The 19,607-nt window shown below is 44.9% G+C and overlaps 1 protein-coding gene across 4 annotated transcripts in view; it reads right to left on the bottom strand.

The window, feature by feature from the left end:
* Positions 1-19,607, bottom strand: part of ARHGAP24 (Rho GTPase activating protein 24) — a 415,806-nt gene that overhangs the window by 334,853 nt on the left and 61,346 nt on the right. Inside the window, exon 1 of one of the 4 annotated variants that reach the window (XM_079990833.1) lies at positions 9,666-10,135. The exons of the other annotated variants lie outside the window; for them this stretch is intronic. The gene's annotated coding sequence lies outside the window, so the exon portion shown is untranslated. Of the gene's footprint in view, positions 1-9,665; positions 10,136-19,607 lie in introns of those variants that run through there. 4 annotated transcript variants of the gene reach the window in all.

Genomic DNA, 19,607 nt, shown 5'->3' with positions numbered 1-19,607 from the left:
ACTCGCTGCTCAGGAATAAGCTCTCCGAGCCAAAGGCAAGTGTGTATCTTTTTGTAGCTCACGACTTTTGAATCTCCCGTAATGCAGAGCCCATTGGCAGGTAAGAGAGAGTCAGGGGATCCCTCACCCATTTTCTTGTTGGGTATGGGAAAGAGCCACCAGTAGTCTGGAGCAAGGACCTGTAACCCACTCACAGAAAGTTCTTACACTGTTATATGCCTGATAATTAGTTAAGGGATGGAGCCAATGTCCCACTTAGGAAATTAGAGGCAGTGGGTCCCTCAGCCCACCCCATTCATCAGGAGTGTGTGTGTGCGCGCGCGTGCGTGCACGCAATATACATTGATTCATCCTAGCGTGATGCCTTTTATCATGCTGAGCACTTACTAAACATGGCGCCAAGCCGGGATGTGCTAAGAAGTGCTGATCCAGCATTGCACATCATGACAAGTAGAGTTATCTGTTTATGAATTTCCCCTGTTTCTACATAGCACAGGATCCTAAGATGTGTCTTCAGGCAATGCCTCTAGCCCAGGCTTCCCCAAACTGCTGTTCTCCAGATGTTCATGGACCACAACTCTCCATTTACCTCTGACCATTGGGCATGCTGGCCAGGAGTACTAGGGAATGGAGTTGGAGGATTCTCTAATCTTTCTAAGACTGGAACAGGCCATCATCATAGCACAAGAGAGGCTGGTAGGAGGACTTTGTTGCCTATCCTAGAGAGCAAGCCCTCAAGTTCCTGTCTAGGAGTCAGTGGTGTAGCAGAGCAGGAAGACAGGAGAGGCCAGCTCCAGAGCTTTTTTTGTTGAACAGGAAGGATGAAGTCAACTGCTAGGACACCAAGACAATGGATGGAATATCCTTAACAGTGACAAGTGGATGAGGTGTCGTTGAAGCTTTCAGTCAGAGAATAATCAAACAAAGTTCGGCTACACCTTAACTTCCCTTTGGCAGAGCTATTTCATGCTCACAGTTTAAATGGCTGAAGATCTTCTCGTGAAGCTCAAATTGTTTTACCAGTTGAACCTTCATAGTCAGTAGGAAGCACCACTGAGTTTACTCCCAGGAAGCTATGCAAAGAATTGCAGTAACACTGACTCTACTACACACGGCTGGCTCTTTGGTGTGCGTGTTTCATAATGGGTCAACACAGATACCTCTGTGTTCTCCTTAGAGGCACGGCTTTGGGAGCTGTCACGATTATCTCCCGCACTTTCAAATCCACAACTACCCCCAGTTCCCATTACCAGTGCCACTTTTGGCACCGATATAGCCTAAGCTGGTCCACTCATAAGTCATTCAAATTATACAGTGCTCCTTGCTGGGTCCAATGTAGTGCAGTTGATAAAGTGGAATAGCTGAATGTGGGAGGCCAATATTTGATTTCCTGCTTGGCTAGCAGACTCACCCGGTGTCACTCTAACCTACCTCATTGGTTTTTCCTGAAGATTAAACAAGATAAGACCTGAATGGTGGCTTTGCACAGTGAAAGGTGCTGGGATAAATGATTAATAATTGCATGAGCTCTGCCTTTCCCTTCGTCTGCAGGATCTACCGTTTCTCAGAGCACATCAAAGAAAAGACAGGCCCTGCCCCGGCCATAAATCGTGGGGTGCCTTTGTCAGTCTTGTCAAACCTTTCCCTGCCTCCTGGCTAGAATATATGAGCATTTTCTGACACTTCGTATCTCACAAGCGCTGCAAAAGGCAGTGCTGTGCTTGGGGGATCCGGTCAATACAGCCATAAATGTGACAATAAGGATGACATTTAGCAGCTTGCCAAGACAATAATAATCTTGTGTGTATAAAAGGTGTCTGCTGCTGGGTCCACACAATGCCCCGCATTGGAACGTAAGACCTAAGATTTGTGGGTGCATCTCTATATGCACATAAGAATAATGGTCTCCTCCCACCTCTGAAGGCATGCTGGGGTTCCCCTGAAATTACTCTGCACGTCAGCTTAGGGAAAGGGATATACACGCTTGTGCAAATTAATTGAAACAAAGCATGTTTTCTATCTTACTTGTAATCCTGTACTCAAAACAAACACGAAAAGTCAGTTGATCATTATGGTGTCGGAAGCCTGCAGCCAACAGAAGGAATGATGCGCTCGCCGCAATATATTGAGGTTCTATGAAAGAGTTAATCCAGAGCTGGAAAAGAGGTATCCTGGCAGTACTGGGATATTGCAGCAGGACCTGGCCCACACTGAAAGTGGTGAAGAAATTCATGACAGAGCAGCAAATACAGGTATTTGATTGGCCAGGGAATTCCCCGGATGTAAGTCCCATTGAGAATTTGTGGGCTATATGCAAAATTCGCCTCTGTGCTATAGACTGCATGACTATGGAGAAGCTCATTCAGGCACTGATTCAAGTGTGGTACTGGGATCCGAAAATCAACAGTGACTGTTCAAAACTACTAGACTCCATGCCAAACAGTGTTCAAATGGCAGATGAAGGTGATGGATTACATGGAACTGGCAGAAATGACTGGCAGAATCCAAGACCAGGGAGAAGAGTCGGTAGAAGAAGACTGGAAGAAATTTAAAGTCTATCTACAGAAACATTGTAAAATTAAGGAATGTTAGAAGGATGCTGGAATGAAGCTATGTGGTTTTAGCAGTAATGTTATAAAGGATTAAGTAAAAATGGATTGTTAACAGGTCAGAATGTAAAGTTAGAATATATTAAGATAAATTAGTAAGATAAAAACAAAGAAGGAAAGGATTTGCTGAAACAACTAATGAACTAGAATACAAAAAAGGGAGGTGCGAGGAGGTCAAGGAAACAAGCAAATGATAGATAAGATATGGAAAGATGGATATGTTTTTAATTGTTTTAATTTATTTTTTTGTATTTTGTATTTTCTGTTTTTCTTTTTCTTTCTTTTTTATTCTTGTAACTTTTTGAAACACCAATAAATATTATATATATATATATATATATATATATATATATAAAAAACAGGGTTCAAATGCTGCTTAAAAATAGCAGATGTCATATCCGTTACTAGTGTATGTATATGTGAGTTTTGTACAATAAACTACATTGTTTGTTTCAAATAATTTGCACAATCCCCACTCTAAGGCCCCCACCTCCACTATTCATTTAAATCATCATCATACCACTTTAAACAGTTCTGACTTCCTGCAAAGAATCATGGGGACTGTATTATTGTTATTATTTACTGAATTTCTGTACTGCCCTTCATCCAAATATCACAGGGTGGTTTGCAATATAAAAATACATTCCGCAGTAACAAATGAAGCCAATAACTCCTACACACACAGTTTAAAATACCTTAGATCAGGTTTCCTCAAACTTGGCCCTCCAGATGTGTTTGGCCTACGACTCCCATGATCCCTAGTTAGCAGGACCAGTGGTCAGGGATGATGGGAATTGTAGTCTCAAAACATCTGGAGGGCCAAGGTTGAGGAAGCCTGCCTTAGATGGTTTAATTAGCCAAATGCCTGGAAGAAGAGGAATGTTTTTGCCTGGCAACTAAAAATATGTCACAGAGGAGCCAGGGCCCCCAACAAATTCAGCGGCAGCCACACACACACACACACCGTGAGGCATGCTGATGTCACTCACGCAAGCCACACGGGGTGCGCACAACACATCAGCACATTCGCGGCATGCGCAAGTGACGTTAATCGCGACGGCAAGCCAGCACACTTGGCACCAGGCAAGTATCACAAATGGGGAGCCACTGCAAAAAAGGCCTGTTCCCAGATTCCCAGATTCTGATTCGATCCCGGAATGTCCCACTTTTCCTTAGGCGTCCCTATTTCATTGGAGAAATGTTGGAGGGTATGGAGACCCCTGAGCTAAGGAGATTAGTAACTATGCCACCTCTAGAAGACATCTGAAGGCAGCTCTGTATAAAGGAAGTTTTTAAATGTTTAATGTTTTATTATGTTTTGATATCTGTAGGAAGCCGCCTAGAGTGGCTGGAGCAAGGCAGACAGATGGGTGGGGTATAAATATTCTTATTATTCTTATTATGGAATAGGAGAAATTATTGGAGGGTATGTAATAAAACCCACCACCATCAGGCTGACCCATGTTGTGACTTTGAAACCATCATGAAGAAGCTTTGCTAACGCAGAAGGATGCTTTGGGTCAGATGCTGGCTAAGATTTTAGTAGCATATTTCGAGGACAACAGTGCAGTTCAAAGTTCTTATTGGCAGGTGGGTGAATTAGAATTCTGCTATTATGGGCTGTCTTTCTCTCCCCCGCCCCACAGAGAAAAGGAGAAACAGCTTTAATAAAAGCTGAAAATAATGAGCAGGCATGAGAACACCAGCTTTCTCAGATGAAACAGTTTAGTTGCCTCAACTACCTTTTTTATCTCAGGATTTTATTCAGTGCTGGATTGGATCAAAATAAGATAAAGGCTCTTCTTTCTTCTGTGCATGTGAATTGGGGTGCCAAGCAGAGCGTGCAGGGCACATCATTAAAGAACTAAAGGCTTTAAAAACCTATTGTGCAGAGAGGAGAAAAGGCAAGGCTTGTAGAGAAAGAAATACTTAAAACAATAACGTCCTACCTTGCCACTTCTGGCCCCAGAACTTTTGAAAGGCTGAACGGCACATTTAAAGCAGTACCATGCCACTTTAAAGAGTCGTGGCTTCCCCCAAGGGACCTTGGGAACTGTAGTTCATTACGGAAGCTGAGAGCTGTGAGGAGAACCCTATTCCACTCACAGAACTACAATTCTCAGAGTGGCCAAACTACAAATCTCTCTTACTGGGGAGCCCTGGAAATTGTTGCTCTGCTAAGGGGCACTGGGGTCTCCTCACAACTCTCAGGACCAATCAATCAATAAATTATTATTATTATTATTATTATTATTATTATTATTAATAATAATACAGCGGTGCCCCGCAAGACGAATCCCTCGCAAGACGAAAAACTCGCTAGACGAAAGAGTTTTCCATTTTTTGAGGTGCTTCGCAAGACGAATTTCCCTATGAGCTTGCTTCACAAGACGAAACGTCTTGCGAGTTCTTGCGAGTTTTTTCCTTTTTCTAAGCCGCTAATAGCCGCTAAGCCGCTAATAGCGCTAATCCGCTAAGCCGCTAATAGCCGTGCTTCGCAAGACGAAAAAAACGCAAGATGAAGAGACTCGCGGAATGAATTAATTTCGTCTTGCGAGGCACCACTGTAATAATAATAATAATTTATTATTTCTACCCTGCCCATCTGGCTAGGTTTCTCCAGCCACTTTGGGCAGCTTCCAACAGAAACTTAAAAATACATTAAAACATCAGCCGTTAAAAGCTTCCCTAAACAGGGCTGCCCTCAGATGTCTTCTGAATGTCATATAGTTGTTTATTTCTTTGACATCTGATGGTACGACACTCTAGTACCACTCTATTCTGCCTTGGTCAGACCATACCTGGAAAGACTGTGTCCAGTTTTGGGCACCACAATTTAAGAAGGATGTTGACAAGCTGGAACATGTGCAGAGGAGGGCAACCAAGAAGACAAGGGTCTGGAAACCAAGCCTTAGTCTGAGGAACAGCTGAAGGAGCTGTGTATGTTTAGCCTGGAAAAGAGGAAACTGAGAGGAGATATGATAGCCATCTTCAAATATCTCATGGGCTGTCACATGGAAGAAGGAACAAGCTTGTTTTCTCCTGCTCTGGAGGGCAGGACTTGAATGGAAAGGAGATTCCAACTAAACATATGGAAAAACTTTCTGACAGTGAGAGCTGTCTGACAGTGGAACGGTCTCCCTCAGGAGGTTGTAGACTCTCCTTCCTTGGAGGTTTTCAAGCAGAGATTGGATGGCCATCTGTCGTGGATGTTTTAGCTGAGATTAGCTGAGATTCCTGCATTGGTTGGACCAGATAATCCTCAGGGTCCCTTCCAACTCTGCAATTCTACAATTCTGTGGCACCACTTTAAATGTATGGTACAGATGGGGGCCTGAATAGTGCCTACCTACTAAAGAGTTTGGGACGTGGGTGGCACTGTGGGTTAAACCCCAGAGCCTAGGACTTGCTGATCAGAAGGTCAGCGGTTCGAATCCCCATGACGGGGTGAGCTCCCGTTGCTCAGTCCCAGCTCCTGCCCACCTAGCAGTTTGAAAGCAAGTCAAAGTGCAAGTAGATAAATAGGTACCGCTCCGGCGGGAAGGTAAACAGCATTTCCGTGCGCTGCTCTGGTTCGCCAGAAGTGGCTTAGTCCTGCTGGCCACATGACTCGGAAGCTGTACGCCGGCTCCCTCGGCCAATAAAGTGAGATGAGCGCCACAACCCCAGAGTCGGTCACGACTGGACCTAATGGTCAGGGGTCCCTTTACCTTTACTTACTAAAGAGTTCTTACCAGATTAGGGTGTTTACCTGGGCTACATCTTTCACTGCTTACCTTTGATCAACCTTCTGCAAGGACTACAATTCCCTTCAACCCCAAACAGCACAGTCTTTCTTGTGGAACACAATGATCGTAATTGTATGGGTTAACCAATGGCAGACTATGTCGAGAGGCTCCTGCTGTTTAGCATGGGGGAGCTAGGCTTTGGAAACATCTGGTTTTCTACAGCTATTGAGTTCAAGAGGTATTTGCCATTTCTCAGGGATCTGATGTGCTTAGATTTGGAGCCTGTGCCTGAAGTCCATGCTGCCTGCTTTCCACATTTGACTTTCCCACACTACAGCTTGAGGAGGCTTCACAAGTCCAACACTATGTCAGTAATATACATGGGATAGGTCAGTCAATAGAGCATGAGTCTCTTCATCTCAGGGTTGTGGGTTTGAGCCCCACATTGGGCGAAATATTCTTGCATTGCAGGCGTTTGGACCATAGATGACCCTGGTAGTCCCTTCCAACACAACAATTCTGTTATTGTTCCAGCAACCACAACAGAATCCTCTGCTGCTTTTGGTATCTTCCTTCTGTTTAGTTTGCTTATGAAAACCTTGACAAACTTTCTGAGCCACTATGGGTAATGGGCTGCATTATTAATTTATTATTATTATTATTATTATTATTATTATTATTATTATTATTAACCACTCTTCATCCAAAGATCACAGGGCAGTTCACAACATAGAAATACAAAAAGAAATCACAGAATACATAATAAAAAAAAAACCAAAAGCAAAACAAACCAATAACTCATCTCCCATGAGAATGTCCATTTTGCTTCATCTCCGTCTCTGATTTTTCCAATCTTAAGCTTGGTTCTCCACATTACCACATCACTTTTAAGTCCTCATGGGAATTCATCAGTATTTTTGCATGATTATTTCCTAATATAAGCATTTTTGGTATGCAATATTTCCTAATATGCACACTTTTCAAAGCAATCTCCCCTGATATAATGTCCTTTTGGATGTTATTTTCATTAATATATGCAAATATAGGCATCTGTATGCACACTTTACCCTAGTATATAAAGGTTTATATACATTATTTTTATTATATATATATATATATATATATATATATATATATATATATATATAATTTGCTTGTTAGCCGCCCTGAGCCCAGCCTTGGCTGGGGAGGGCGGGGTATAAATTATTATTATTATTATTATTATTATTATTATTTGGCTGCACTGCAAAACTTGGAGAAGCGTGGATTTCTAAGGATGGCTGTCTTTAGGTTCTCACTTTGTTGTGGAAAGAGCAAAGTATGTAAGTTTGCTTTTACATGAAAACTTAGTTGAATTTCTCCCCCTTCCCTAATAGGGAAGCACACTCAGTGGTAACAGGACATCATATATCAAGCAGCCATCTCAGGTAGGAGGAGGAGGAGGAGGAGGAGGAGGAGGAAATATTCATCATTTTCTGAACATATAAAGCTGCCTATTACAGAGGCAAACCTTTGGTCTCTCTAACTTGGTAAGATCCATTGTGACTGCAATGACTGTTTTCCAACTTTGCTACCTTAGATCTTTTCTAACTAAAGATGCCAAAGGTCAAACCTGCACATGCTCTCCTACTCAGCTAGGTTCCAGATCAACTCACTTTATAGCTGGAAATTTAAGCATCCGCTATTGGTTTTGCAACATTTTGAGCTGATATTTCTATTTAAAGCATGGATGGGGGAACCTATGACCCACCTAATGTTGGGGAACTCCAGCTCCTGTCAACATGGCAAATGGTCAGGATATTGGGAGTTGGAGTCTAGCGATATCTGGAAAGCCACAAGTTCCCTATCCCTCACCAAGGTGCAGTAAGAGATATGCATTATTCCCAAAGCAAAATGACTTCTATTCATATATACTATGAAAAGAACTTTTTATACAAGCTAAAGCCCAGAGTTTTATTTCTTGCTTAACTGGTAAACCTGTAAAAATGGTGGGGAAACAGAGTTAATTTTCTTTATTTGTCTATTTAAAAAATCACTTTAAATGAGACTTAACTACTAACTGTACAACCCTGTTCAGCAAGGCGGATTGGTTCGGCAACAGTTTTTTTCCCCAGGTGCAGTTTTGCTTGCTGCTTACCTGTGCTGTGTGACAAAAGATCACATGAAGTTCTTTGAACACTTGGAATCTGATCTGTAAGTGCCAAGAGCAGCTGTTGCCATTCAAAAACCTACAAACTAGCATCTGACCAGCTTACACCTTTCAGTGCTTAAAAGGTTGCCATGCACCGTTACTTAGGAGTTTTATAGAGTCTAGAAAACCGGCCTCAAATAAAGACCTCGCCACCCTGGAGTTCTTAACAGTCCTCTTTTAAAAGCACAGCTTAAAAAATACTGTACTCCCAAATCCAAAAGCATTCTGGTTTCCAGCAAGATCAAAGCCTGGCGTTTACAAAACGATTACAAGTTTTAAAAGAAAGAGGGGAAAGGGAGGGGGGGAAACCAGGCAGAGTGCTCAACTTGTCAGGAGACAAGACAGGCAGGGATGTTGTTTTCCAGGGATACCCTGCTCACAAAGACAGAGGGAAATGGGGTGCTAATGAGACTAGTGGAGGGCTTTGCATTGGAGGGGAGAGGAAGAGAGAAGAGGGGGCTTTTAAAGTGGTCTCCCAGTGCAATATACAGATGGCAAGCCTGCTCTTTTGAGAAATAGGAAAGCGCAGCAGCCAGCAATGCTTCAATACTGCTTCCTTACAAACACACACACACACACACACACACACACAACCCCTAGCAAGAACTCTGTCACAACTCAGGAAGGGGCACCTCGGATCAAAACTGCCACCTCCCGTCAGTGATTGACAGGCGCATCACCTCGCTAAGCCCATCTGTCTTTCTTCCTTGGGAAAAAAAGTGTGCGGCTGCCCACGGAAACAGCCACCCTATGAAAACCGTCTCTGCCGCAATCACCATTTACATCTGCCTCTAGCAACGTTACCTTTCGTCCTATTGTTTCCCATGCCTCCCCATTCGGTTGGCACTTGGGGGGTGGAATAGCAAGTGCACCGGTCGCAAATGAATCCCATTTACTGCGGATGGCCGACAGGTATTGCACTGCAATTTAACATGACTCCAGGCAGCAGCAACAGTGGCGGTGGGGGGGGGGGAACCTTTGCCACGCAGCAAGGTAGACGCCGTGCAATATCTGCGACCGTGTAATAAAAAGCAGCATGCTCTGTTTTTTAAGGCTAGGCTAGGCTATCTCATTCTCTTCCCCCCTCCCCGTTTGCATTCCTACCCACAGGTAAATAAGAGAGAGAGCAAAACTCACACTCTGCAGCTTTCCCGTCCGTGCTAAACGACGAAGCTCTCCAAAGGGGGGCAGATCCCAGGAGTGATACTATCAGGCACCGCATCTAAATGGAGCTGAAGCATTTAGGGTTCCTTGTTTGGCATTTAGCAGTGACAACAACAACAGCGGCGGCAGCAGCACAGGGGAGCACCTCCACCAAACTAATGCAATGTACTTTGCAAATTGGCCGGCGATAAAGGGAGCGCGAGCAGCGTGTTCCTGCGTTCTCCGGCAACGGTGCGCGAAGCCTTAATCTCGTTACATGATAAATCGCCTCGGCCATATGTGTCCATGTGGCACCCGTTCAACTTGCTGCCGGAGACCTTCGCCGATGCCGGGGTGGGGTGGGGGAAGAGGCAGTTCTGCCCCCCCTCCCCACAAGGAAAGCAAAGGGGAAGATGGGAGCGTGCACGTGGGAATTCAGCACACACGGAACAAAAGAGGACTCGGCGGAGAACAGAACAACAATACGACACTGGAAGAACTCTGCCTGGCTGAGCTCTCAGCACAGCAGCCAGCATAACCCCCCTCCCTCCCTCTCTGCAATTCTTCCCCTCCTCCTCCTTCCTTGTTTTCCCTCCCCCGTTGCAAACCTTCGCAAAGTGACAGCCGGGAGCATGAATTGACTTTCCAGAGGTCTAACATACTATTATAAAAAAAACTTTGACTGCACCATAGACTCTCCTAGGGGCTATGGTGAGATTTCTCAGGTTTCATGGGCATGATGGAGTTGAGGCGAGTGTCACATTTATTTTTGCAAAAGCTGCACCAGGAAGATGCAACACCAAACTGACCGCCTCCCAGTGACTGCCAGTTACTGAGCAGGAAGGAAAGGGGACTGGCGTCGGACCTCCCCAAAACTTACCCTTCACTTTCCAGGGCATAGGCATGGCAATGGAACTCCTCTGCCTAATCTTGCAAGCAGGTAGCGCTCACCACCTCCGCCTCCCGATGCCAATGGGAAAACAATCGCCCCATCCCCAGTCTCTCTGCCCTACTGGACTTGCATTAAGACAGAAGGCAGGAAGATAATTAAGTACACTGTTGTAAGCACACCTTGGTCCATGGTTTCTGTGGGAGCTGCAGCTTAGCATGCCTTTCAGATGCAGAGTAACTGCAGGTAGGGAGGAAATTGGGACAAACAAGCAAGGGAAGCTCTGTTCATTAGGTCATCTGGGCAAATTAAATCATGGTGCTCCACCCTGCAGAATATCACTGGGGAAGGGACCCCAAAACAGTCATTTCCCACTATTGCCCTTTCCTCTAGCGTATTGTTTCCCCTGACCCATAGGATCACCCCATTTTTATTTGTTTGAATTCCTTGCATTGTTTTCGTTTTTTAAAAAAAGCAACATATGCTTTTATACTACTGTTTTGTTGGTTTTGGGACGCAGGTGGCGCTGTGGGTTAAAGCCTCAGCGCCTAGGGCTTGCCGATCGAAAGGTCGGCGGTTCGAATCCCTGCGGCGGGGTGCGCTCCCGCTGCTTGGTCCCAGCGCCTGCCAACCTAGCAGTTTGAAAGCACCTCCGGGTGCAAGTAGATAAATAGGGACCACTTACCAGCGGGAAGGTAAACGGCATTTCCGTGTGCGGCTCTGGCTCTGGCTCTGACTCTGGCTCTGGCCAGAGCAGCGATGTCACGCTGGCCACGTGACCCGGAAGTGTCTCCGGACAGCGCTGGCCCTTGGCCTCTTAAGTGAGATGGGCGCACAACCCCAGAGTCTGTCAAGACTGGCCTGTACGGGCAGGGGTACCTTTACCTTTACCTTTACTTTGTTGGTTTTATGTTGTCTTTCTGTTGCTTGTTGCATGCATGCTGCACACCGCGCAGAGATTTAAAGAAAGATATTAGATTTTGTAAATGCTTTTAAATCAATGAAGAAATAAATGCACACATATGGTGCAAGGGTTAATTTTGCTCTCTCTTTCCAAAGCGGTGTTAGGGCCCAAGGCCAGCCTGCAGTCCATACCAGCTCCAGGTTTTGGAGGATCCCTTGGGCAAAATGTCCTAAGTGGGACCCACTCCCTGACTGGGATCACCTCTTTCATGCTGCTGTCACTGCTCCCCATTGGCTGGGCATTTCCTTTTCGGCCCAATCCACACCGACCAGCACCAGATTTAGGGTGGTGCAGGCGGTTCCTCTGCACAGGGCACCAGGTTGAGGAAGTGCAAAATACAAAAACAACTACCATCTATATTTATATAGCAAAGGTGCCTGGGTCATGCTGTAGATTGGTTGTCCTTGTAGTTTTCTTTCCTTCCAGGGATGTCCAAAGCCAGTGAAGTTTTCTCAAGATTGCCCAGGAAAGCAATGAAGAGAATTGCAGGGATTAAGGTTGCAGATTCAATCCTCATATGGGACAGTTGTGTATTCCTGCATTGGAGGGAGTTGGACTAGATGATCCGCAGGGTCCCTTCCATTTCCATGATTCTATGCATTCTATCTATGCATCTAAATCAGCGGTTCTCAACCTGTGGGTCCCCAGATGATGTTGGACTACAACTCCCATCATCCCTGAGCTCTGGCCTTGCTAGCTAGGGGCGATGGGAGTTGTAGTCCAACAACATCTGGGGACCCACAGGTTGAGAACTGCTGATCTAAATGAATGGGTTTCTAAATACATCAACATGTAGTGTTTAAAATATTTATTAACCACCCTTCATCACAAGATTCCAGGGTGATGTACGATAGGCAGTCGGAACACAAAAATCCAAGGAGAATAAAGATATAGAAGATCAAGGGGCTATTGAGTCCAGTTCTTTGTCCCAAGACCAAGCAATTCACCCCCCACCCCATATCCGTCTTTGCCATCCAGACCACAGTGCATCACAGTCAGAAACCACAGCAAAGGTTGGTCAAGCAAATGGCTCCATGTGATTCAACCAAGATGCATTTTATGGAAGACTCAACAAATCATGAGACCTCTCTCGTCTCTCTGAGCAGGAGCAAAAATTCCTTCAGATCTCATGCACAGTGTTCAGCTTGGCCTTGAGCATGGTGCTTTAAAACTCATCTTCAAAAAGAAATTTGACTGGGGGGCACACACGTGTCCCTGATGGTCCACAGGAAAGGGTAAAAAAAAAAAATGTGTTTCAAGATCTTAAGGGAGGAATCATTCCTGCTCTTCCCAAAGGCCATTTCTTGCAAAAGAGGTGCTCATATGGACAGTAAATCTGCAATCTGGTAACTTTCACAATCACTACTATTCATTACTAAAAGCAGAGTGTGATGTCCTGTCTCTTACGGCTTGGACACTATCAGGGATCGTGAACCTGTTGCTCTCCAGATGTTGCTGGACTCCAACTCCCATCAGCCCCAGCCAACATGAGCAAGGATCAGGTCCATGGGGAAACAGAGTCTCTCACAACACCTGGAGAGCCACAGTATCTGCATCCCTGCCCTACAGTAACTCCACAACCATTCATAAGCATGGACACTCCTTCTGCATGATCTCTCCAGACTCAGTCCTCATCTGAGTTCCTCTCCACCTCCCTTAGGGGAACACTCCAGGAAAACATCTCCCTTGCTTCTTTGAGAAAACACTAAGAAGACATACCAGGTGTAGGGGAGAGGAAGTTTTGGATCACTCCATGTCAAAGAATTTAAACACAAATTCATACAGTGCAGATGATGGAACTTCCAAGCTCAGCTGACTTTGGTTTGGTCCAAGCAGGAGGCCATCAGCAGCTGCCCACTTGATCAAGCAGTGAGCCTAATGGGTTGCAGTGGTCCAGTGTCAACCTGGTTTCTATGCAGTGGCTGCCAAAAAAAGCAACCTCCAAAGGGTGGTTTCTGGTTTAGTGGAGCTCAGATGGCATCCTTGTGTACAGGAGATCTTTGGGTAATGAAGCACACCTACAGCACACACCTGCAGCCTCAAAGTTAAGATGACTGAATACGGGTGACAGTGCAAATCCATGCCTTACTGCTTAGTGATGGGAAAGGCAAAGAACGCTTACTTTTCCATGACCCATTGCTTTCTTACTGGTTCTTTTTTTAGTAATTTTAATTGGTTGTCATAGATATATAACTAGACAAATGAAACAAGAACTTTAAAAACCCAACACTTGGGATTTTGCCAGCAACTAGGTAATTATTGATGCCTTTAGAATATTGATTCTTCTGCTAAGTTTTTCTACAAGATTCCTATATTATTCCATCAGGGTTGCATGAAATCCTGCCATCTCCAACTAAATTGAGGTCTGACCCAAAATTGGGAGTATCAGAACCCTAAGAAGCCTCCTGTAACAAATTTGCTAGAGGCTATTTAAGGGCAAAGACACTTCCATCCATTGTACATTTGATGGTATGGTGTCAGGAGTCATGTCCAGACTATATGGGGCCAGCTTAAATTGTTGTGGCCTGATGATATGGGCAAGATGCTTGGAAGTGTCTGGACAAGCATGTCCTCTTGACCTTTGCCCATCCTGGTTGATTAGAACTTGCTGGAGATGGGGAGAGTAACTGGATGGGTTAATGCATTGTTGTTGATAGACATGGTCCCAGCAGTCTTAAGGAGGTGGTACTGTGTCTTCTGTTTAAGAGACCCTCCATCGACCTAGAGTTCTCTGAGAACTATTATCAGCTGAATCTGTTGAGGCTGCGCAGGTGTTGGATTGCTGCCTGAAGGCCATGGTACAAGTAAGAGCTTGTACTGGTTGCCTATACTTTCCCAAGCCCAATCCAAGGTATTTACATTGGCATATGAACCTCCAAACAACTCTCTGAAAGGATGCTTGCCTCTCCATCAATCTGTCTATACACTGAGATCAGAAGGCAGGCCATTAATTCTTTCTTATTCCACCACCTGCAGAAGTATATGGGAAGTACATGACTAAACCACTTCTGGTGCAATGGGACACCATGACGGAAACTAGAGCGCATGGAAATGGCGTTTACCTTCCCGCTGCAGCGGTGCCTATTTATCTACTTGTACTGATGTGCTTTCAAACTGCTAGGTTGGCAGGAACTGGGACAGAGCAACGGCAGCTCACCCCATAGCTCAAATTCAAACCGCCAACCTTCTGATCAGCAAGCCCAAGAGGCTCAGTGGTTTAGACCACAGTGCCACTTGCGTTTTTACCTTTACCTTGTAATCTACCCTGGGATCAATACGATGAAGGATGATTTAACAAATCTAACTAAATAAATGAAGAATTAAATAGGATATATATTATGCTAAATAAACAGGCACAAGTATCCAGTGTTGTACATAGTCATCCTTCCCTCCGCACCTTAAAACTAGAATGACTCATTTCATTATTTCCTTCACGTTTCTCACTCATCCCAGAGCAAAATAATGGAAATCCAAACAGAAATGATACAAGCCTAAACAGGAATGTGCACTCTGGGCACGGACTTCGCTGCCACCTAACTTTAGCAGAAGCTTAAAGATTCTTCCGACTCTGATCCCGTCAGGTCCTATAAGAAAGCAAAGCGCTCCCTCTTTCTTCAAGACCTGGATCTTGACCTATGCTTGGATATTGAAGGAGGAGGAAGAAGTTAAGGCAGACCTGTGGGCAGCAGCTGTGCAAATATTGCCAGCTGCCAGCAAGAATTGTCATTTCAGGGTCGAAACCTCCTTATACTCAAAAAAAGTAAAATAAAGTGAGGCTGACGAAGGAAGCAAACAACCATCCACTTTTCAATTAATAACCCAGTGGTCATTCATGCGTGCAAGACACAGATTTGATCTCGTTTCCGGAAAAGGAGACAAAACCTTAATTCCAGCACACTCAAAGAAAGACAAAGAAATCAGCTGCACACACCGAGATGCTAGAAGGGACAGAGGCTCAGGGGCTCCAGGCTTTGGGATGCAATACTTCTTAGATATTTTTCTGGAGCTGCTGGGTTTGCACGTAGCTCAGTTGGTAGAGCATGAGACTCTTAATCTTAGGGCTGTGGGTTCAAGCCCCACATTGGCCAAAAAAGATTGCTGCATTTCAGGAGGTTGGACTAGATGACCCTCATGGTCTCTCCCAACTTTACAATTCTAGGATTAGTCAGTTTGAATTTGTTGGCGATGGGTGGCAGCTGAGTGAAGGGCACAGGTGGCAGACACCTGCCACCTTGCCCTCCAAAGTTCCCTGCTCCACGCATGTCTGCCCTCTTCTCATTTGCTGAGATAGACCATCCTGCTGTGGCTCCTTCCATATTTATTTTCCTCAGGCACGCACCGGGGGTCACAGATGCTCAGCCAAGCAAGGAACCCAACCAAAGACCTGCTATAGGACAGCAGGCACCAAAAGGGCACATAGTAACCATTCAGCTCCAGCTGACCTGCTTTTACAGGCATTCCACTCCATCTGGCGACTAATGGATTGAGGTTGAATCCTGACAAGACAGAAGTACTGTTCTTGGGGGACAGGGGGCGGGCTGGTGTGGAGGACTCCCTGGTTCTGAATGGGGTAACTGTGCCCCTGAAGGACCAGGTACGTAGCTTGGGAGTCATTTTGGACTCACAGCTGTCCATGGAGGCGCAGGTCAATTCTGTATCCAGGGCAGCATCTCCACCCCCATCGTTCGGCCCAGACACTGAGGTCCAGCGCCGAGGGCCTTCTGGCGGTTCCCTCACTGTGAGAAGCCAAGTTACAGGGAACCAGACAGAGGGCCTTCTCGGTAGTGGTGCCCGCCCTGTGGAACGCCATCCCATCAGATGTCAAAGAGATAAACAACTACCTGACATTAGTTTTTAATGTGTAACATTTTAATGTATTTTTAATCTTTGTTGGAAGCTGCACAGAGTGGCTGGGGAAACCCAGCCTGATGGGCGGGGTATCAATAACAAATTATTATTATTACATTGGTACCTCGCAAGATGAAATTAATTTGTTCTGCGAGTTTATTCGTCTTGTGATTTTTTTCGTCTTGCGAAGCACGGACTTTGGAAAAGCTTCAAAAATCACCAAAGTCTTCAAAAACCTCAAAAAAAGGCTACCACACCGCGTGCTATGAGTTGCTCCTCGAAGTCAAGTCACAACTGTACCCCCTGAATGCACGGTTTTAAGAAAAAGGAAACAAACTTGCAAGACGTTTTTGTCTTGCGAAGCAAGCCCATAGGGAAATTCGTCTTGCGAAGCAACTCAAAAAAAGAAAAACTCTTTCGTCTTGCAAGTTTTTCGTCTTACGAGGCATTCGTCTTGTGAGGTACCACTGTATTATTATTATTATTATTATTATTATTATTATTATTATTATTATCTCCACTTGGAGGATTGCAAACACACCATGTCCCCTCTCTCCCAGCCAAAGGATGCTAACGCCCAGGTTCCCAATAGTCTCTCTTACACTGAGTCACCTAGGAGATGCAGTCAATCCTCTATAGAGTCAAGTAATGCATCTGAGTCCCATACAGCAAGGCAATGCAAACAATGCTTCAGTGGGAAACTAGTAATGTGGGTGATGCCCTTATAAGCACTAGTTATAGTTAAACCAGAATGCAGTTTACATGGTCCCAAGTGCAGGTCTTAAAAGCTTCTTTCCACATGTGAGGCCTCAAGAGCTTGCAGGAGGCTCAACGGCAATTTATGTTAGTGCCTGATCATAGTCAATGCAGAACTGAAAACAGAAGAGAGGTATTTCGCTAAAGAAGAAGAAGGACAATCAAGCACACTGTCTGGTGTCTGACTGATTTTGGGGACATGCACAAAAATATCTGTTTATCTTTAACACATTTTTGTACCTGAAACTAAAATGGCCGCTGATTTCTGCCTAAAGCAGAACCGGAGGTGAATCTGAAGGTTCCTGTTCAGGCCAAACAGCTACGAGCCATTTTGAGGGGTGTTTCAAAATAATTAAGTGTTCAACAAAACGTCTCTCGAAAGTTTCTTGCCTTTCTTCACCAGAAGCAAACTAATGACCACTCTTCCATACAGTTACTACTCCAGACAGGAGCTCATTGGTGCTTGTTATTAACAACAAGCAGAGAAAGGGGTGCCAGAATATTACAGCTCTGCTCACAGAGTCCTGGTTTCACATCATGGTTAGTCTAGCCTTTCTGGAAGGTTGAGAGCAGCCCCTGGCAAGAACGAATGTTTGTTTTCACGCCTTTTTTCAATAGCAGGTCAGTGCCGTTTGGCTTCCCACCATCGACACAGTTGGTCAGCTGTTCCGAAGGCTGTTTACCATCATACACAATTCAGCTTGCTGAATTGTAGAAGGAACTGTCTACAGGCTTGCAAGAAAAACATCTTCCTGGTTCCTGAGTGGCATTTAATTCTTGCAATACATTCAGATCCATGCAAGCAGGACCTAAGCACAAGGGCACTCGCCCCTTCCTGCAGTTTCCAGTAACTGATATTCAGAAGTGTTGCTGTCTCTAACCAAGGAGGCAGAGCGCAGCCATTATGGCTGGTAGCCATTGATCACCATGAATTTATCCAACTCTCTTTTACAACTGTCCATGTTGGTAACTGTCACTGCTTCCTGGGGGAGCACTGGTTAACCATGCATTGTATGAGGAACCTCAGGTTGAGAACTTAATTCATTCTGGAGGTCATTTCTTAACCTGAAACTGTTCTTAACCTGAGGTACCACTTTAGCTAATGGAGCCTCCCGCTGCTGCTGCGCGATTTCTGTTCTCATCCTGAAGCAAAGTTCTTAACCTGAGGTATTATTTCTGGGTTAGCGGAGTCTGTAACCTGAAGTGTATGTAACCTGAAGCGTCTGTAACCCGAGGTACCACTGCACTTTATTTTATCTGCCCTCAACATTCCAACATTCAGTTTTATGGGATGTCCATGTATTCTAGTGTTCTGAGAGCGGGAGAAAAACGTTTCTCAATCCACTTCCTCTAGGCATAGGCCTATATACTTCTGTCATGTCACCACTTACTCTGTTTCCCCCTATATGGTAAATTAAACATAATAAACAAATAAAGAAATAGCATAAACCTCCAAGTCTCACTATTTAAAGAGGAAAGACTTAGCGAACAAAGAGTAAACCAACCTAGGATTCTGCCCCCCTCCAAAAAAATGTAAAAATCGATCCGTCATGGTGCAAAGCTTCATAATATATAATGGAAGAAAGCAAAGTAGAACGGAGTCAAAACAACAACAACAACTCAGGAAGCTTTTTTTTCTGTTAGAAAATAGCTGAGATTTTTCTTTTGCTCACCCCCTTGAAAAATAAGACAATTTGGCAGAATTATCTCTGCCCCTTCTTCATGGTGGGCTCCCCAACTTTTCTCCCCACAGTGGCCTGGAAACATCTCTAGAACGTAGTGGGAGATGTTAAAAGGTTGCTCAGACTGCCATCACAGCTGATGTTGCTACCTGTTACAATGACAGCATTCTCCTCTTCCCTCACAAAAAACCCAAAACCCACATCTTAGGGAAAAGGTAACAAGCTATTCTGCCACAGCTATTGGTGAGAGTGGTCCCATCCCATCAAGAAACTATAGGAGTGTTTATCCTCCCAGTAGGAGAATTAGGTGAAATTGCTCCCCACTTCAAGGCTCTGGTCACAATTTGGGTGGGGAATTTCAGGAGGTCATTTGCAAACAGCTGCAAAGCCAAGTGTCCAAACAGTTGCCTATACAATGCACTTCCTCCTCTGCACATGTACACAATTCCCAAGTGGCAGTACAATATGAATGAGTCAAAACTATTAAATAATTGTGAGCCAGTTTAGAATTCTTGGGGGGAAATCCCCCCTTTCTTTTTTAGCCTTCACACATGCTGCTCATAATTGCTAGTCCATTTACACTTTGAGCTGAGTGGGATTTGCATATCTCTACCATGAGTAGGCGTTTCCGTGTGCGGCTCTGGCTCACCAGATGCAGCTTTGTCACGCTGGCCACGTGACCCGGAAGTGTCTCCGGACAGCGCTGGCCCCTGGCCTCTTGAGTGAGATGGGCGCACAACCCCAGAGTCTGTCAAGACTGGCCCGTACGGGCAGGGGTACCTTTACCTTTACTTACC

Source organism: Podarcis cretensis (genome assembly GCF_951804945.1).
Source record: "Podarcis cretensis genome assembly, chromosome: 9".
NCBI classification, from domain to species: domain Eukaryota; kingdom Metazoa; phylum Chordata; class Lepidosauria; order Squamata; family Lacertidae; genus Podarcis; species Podarcis cretensis.
Note: the sequence above shows the minus strand (reverse complement) of the source record. Positions and strands in the feature narration are given on the sequence as shown.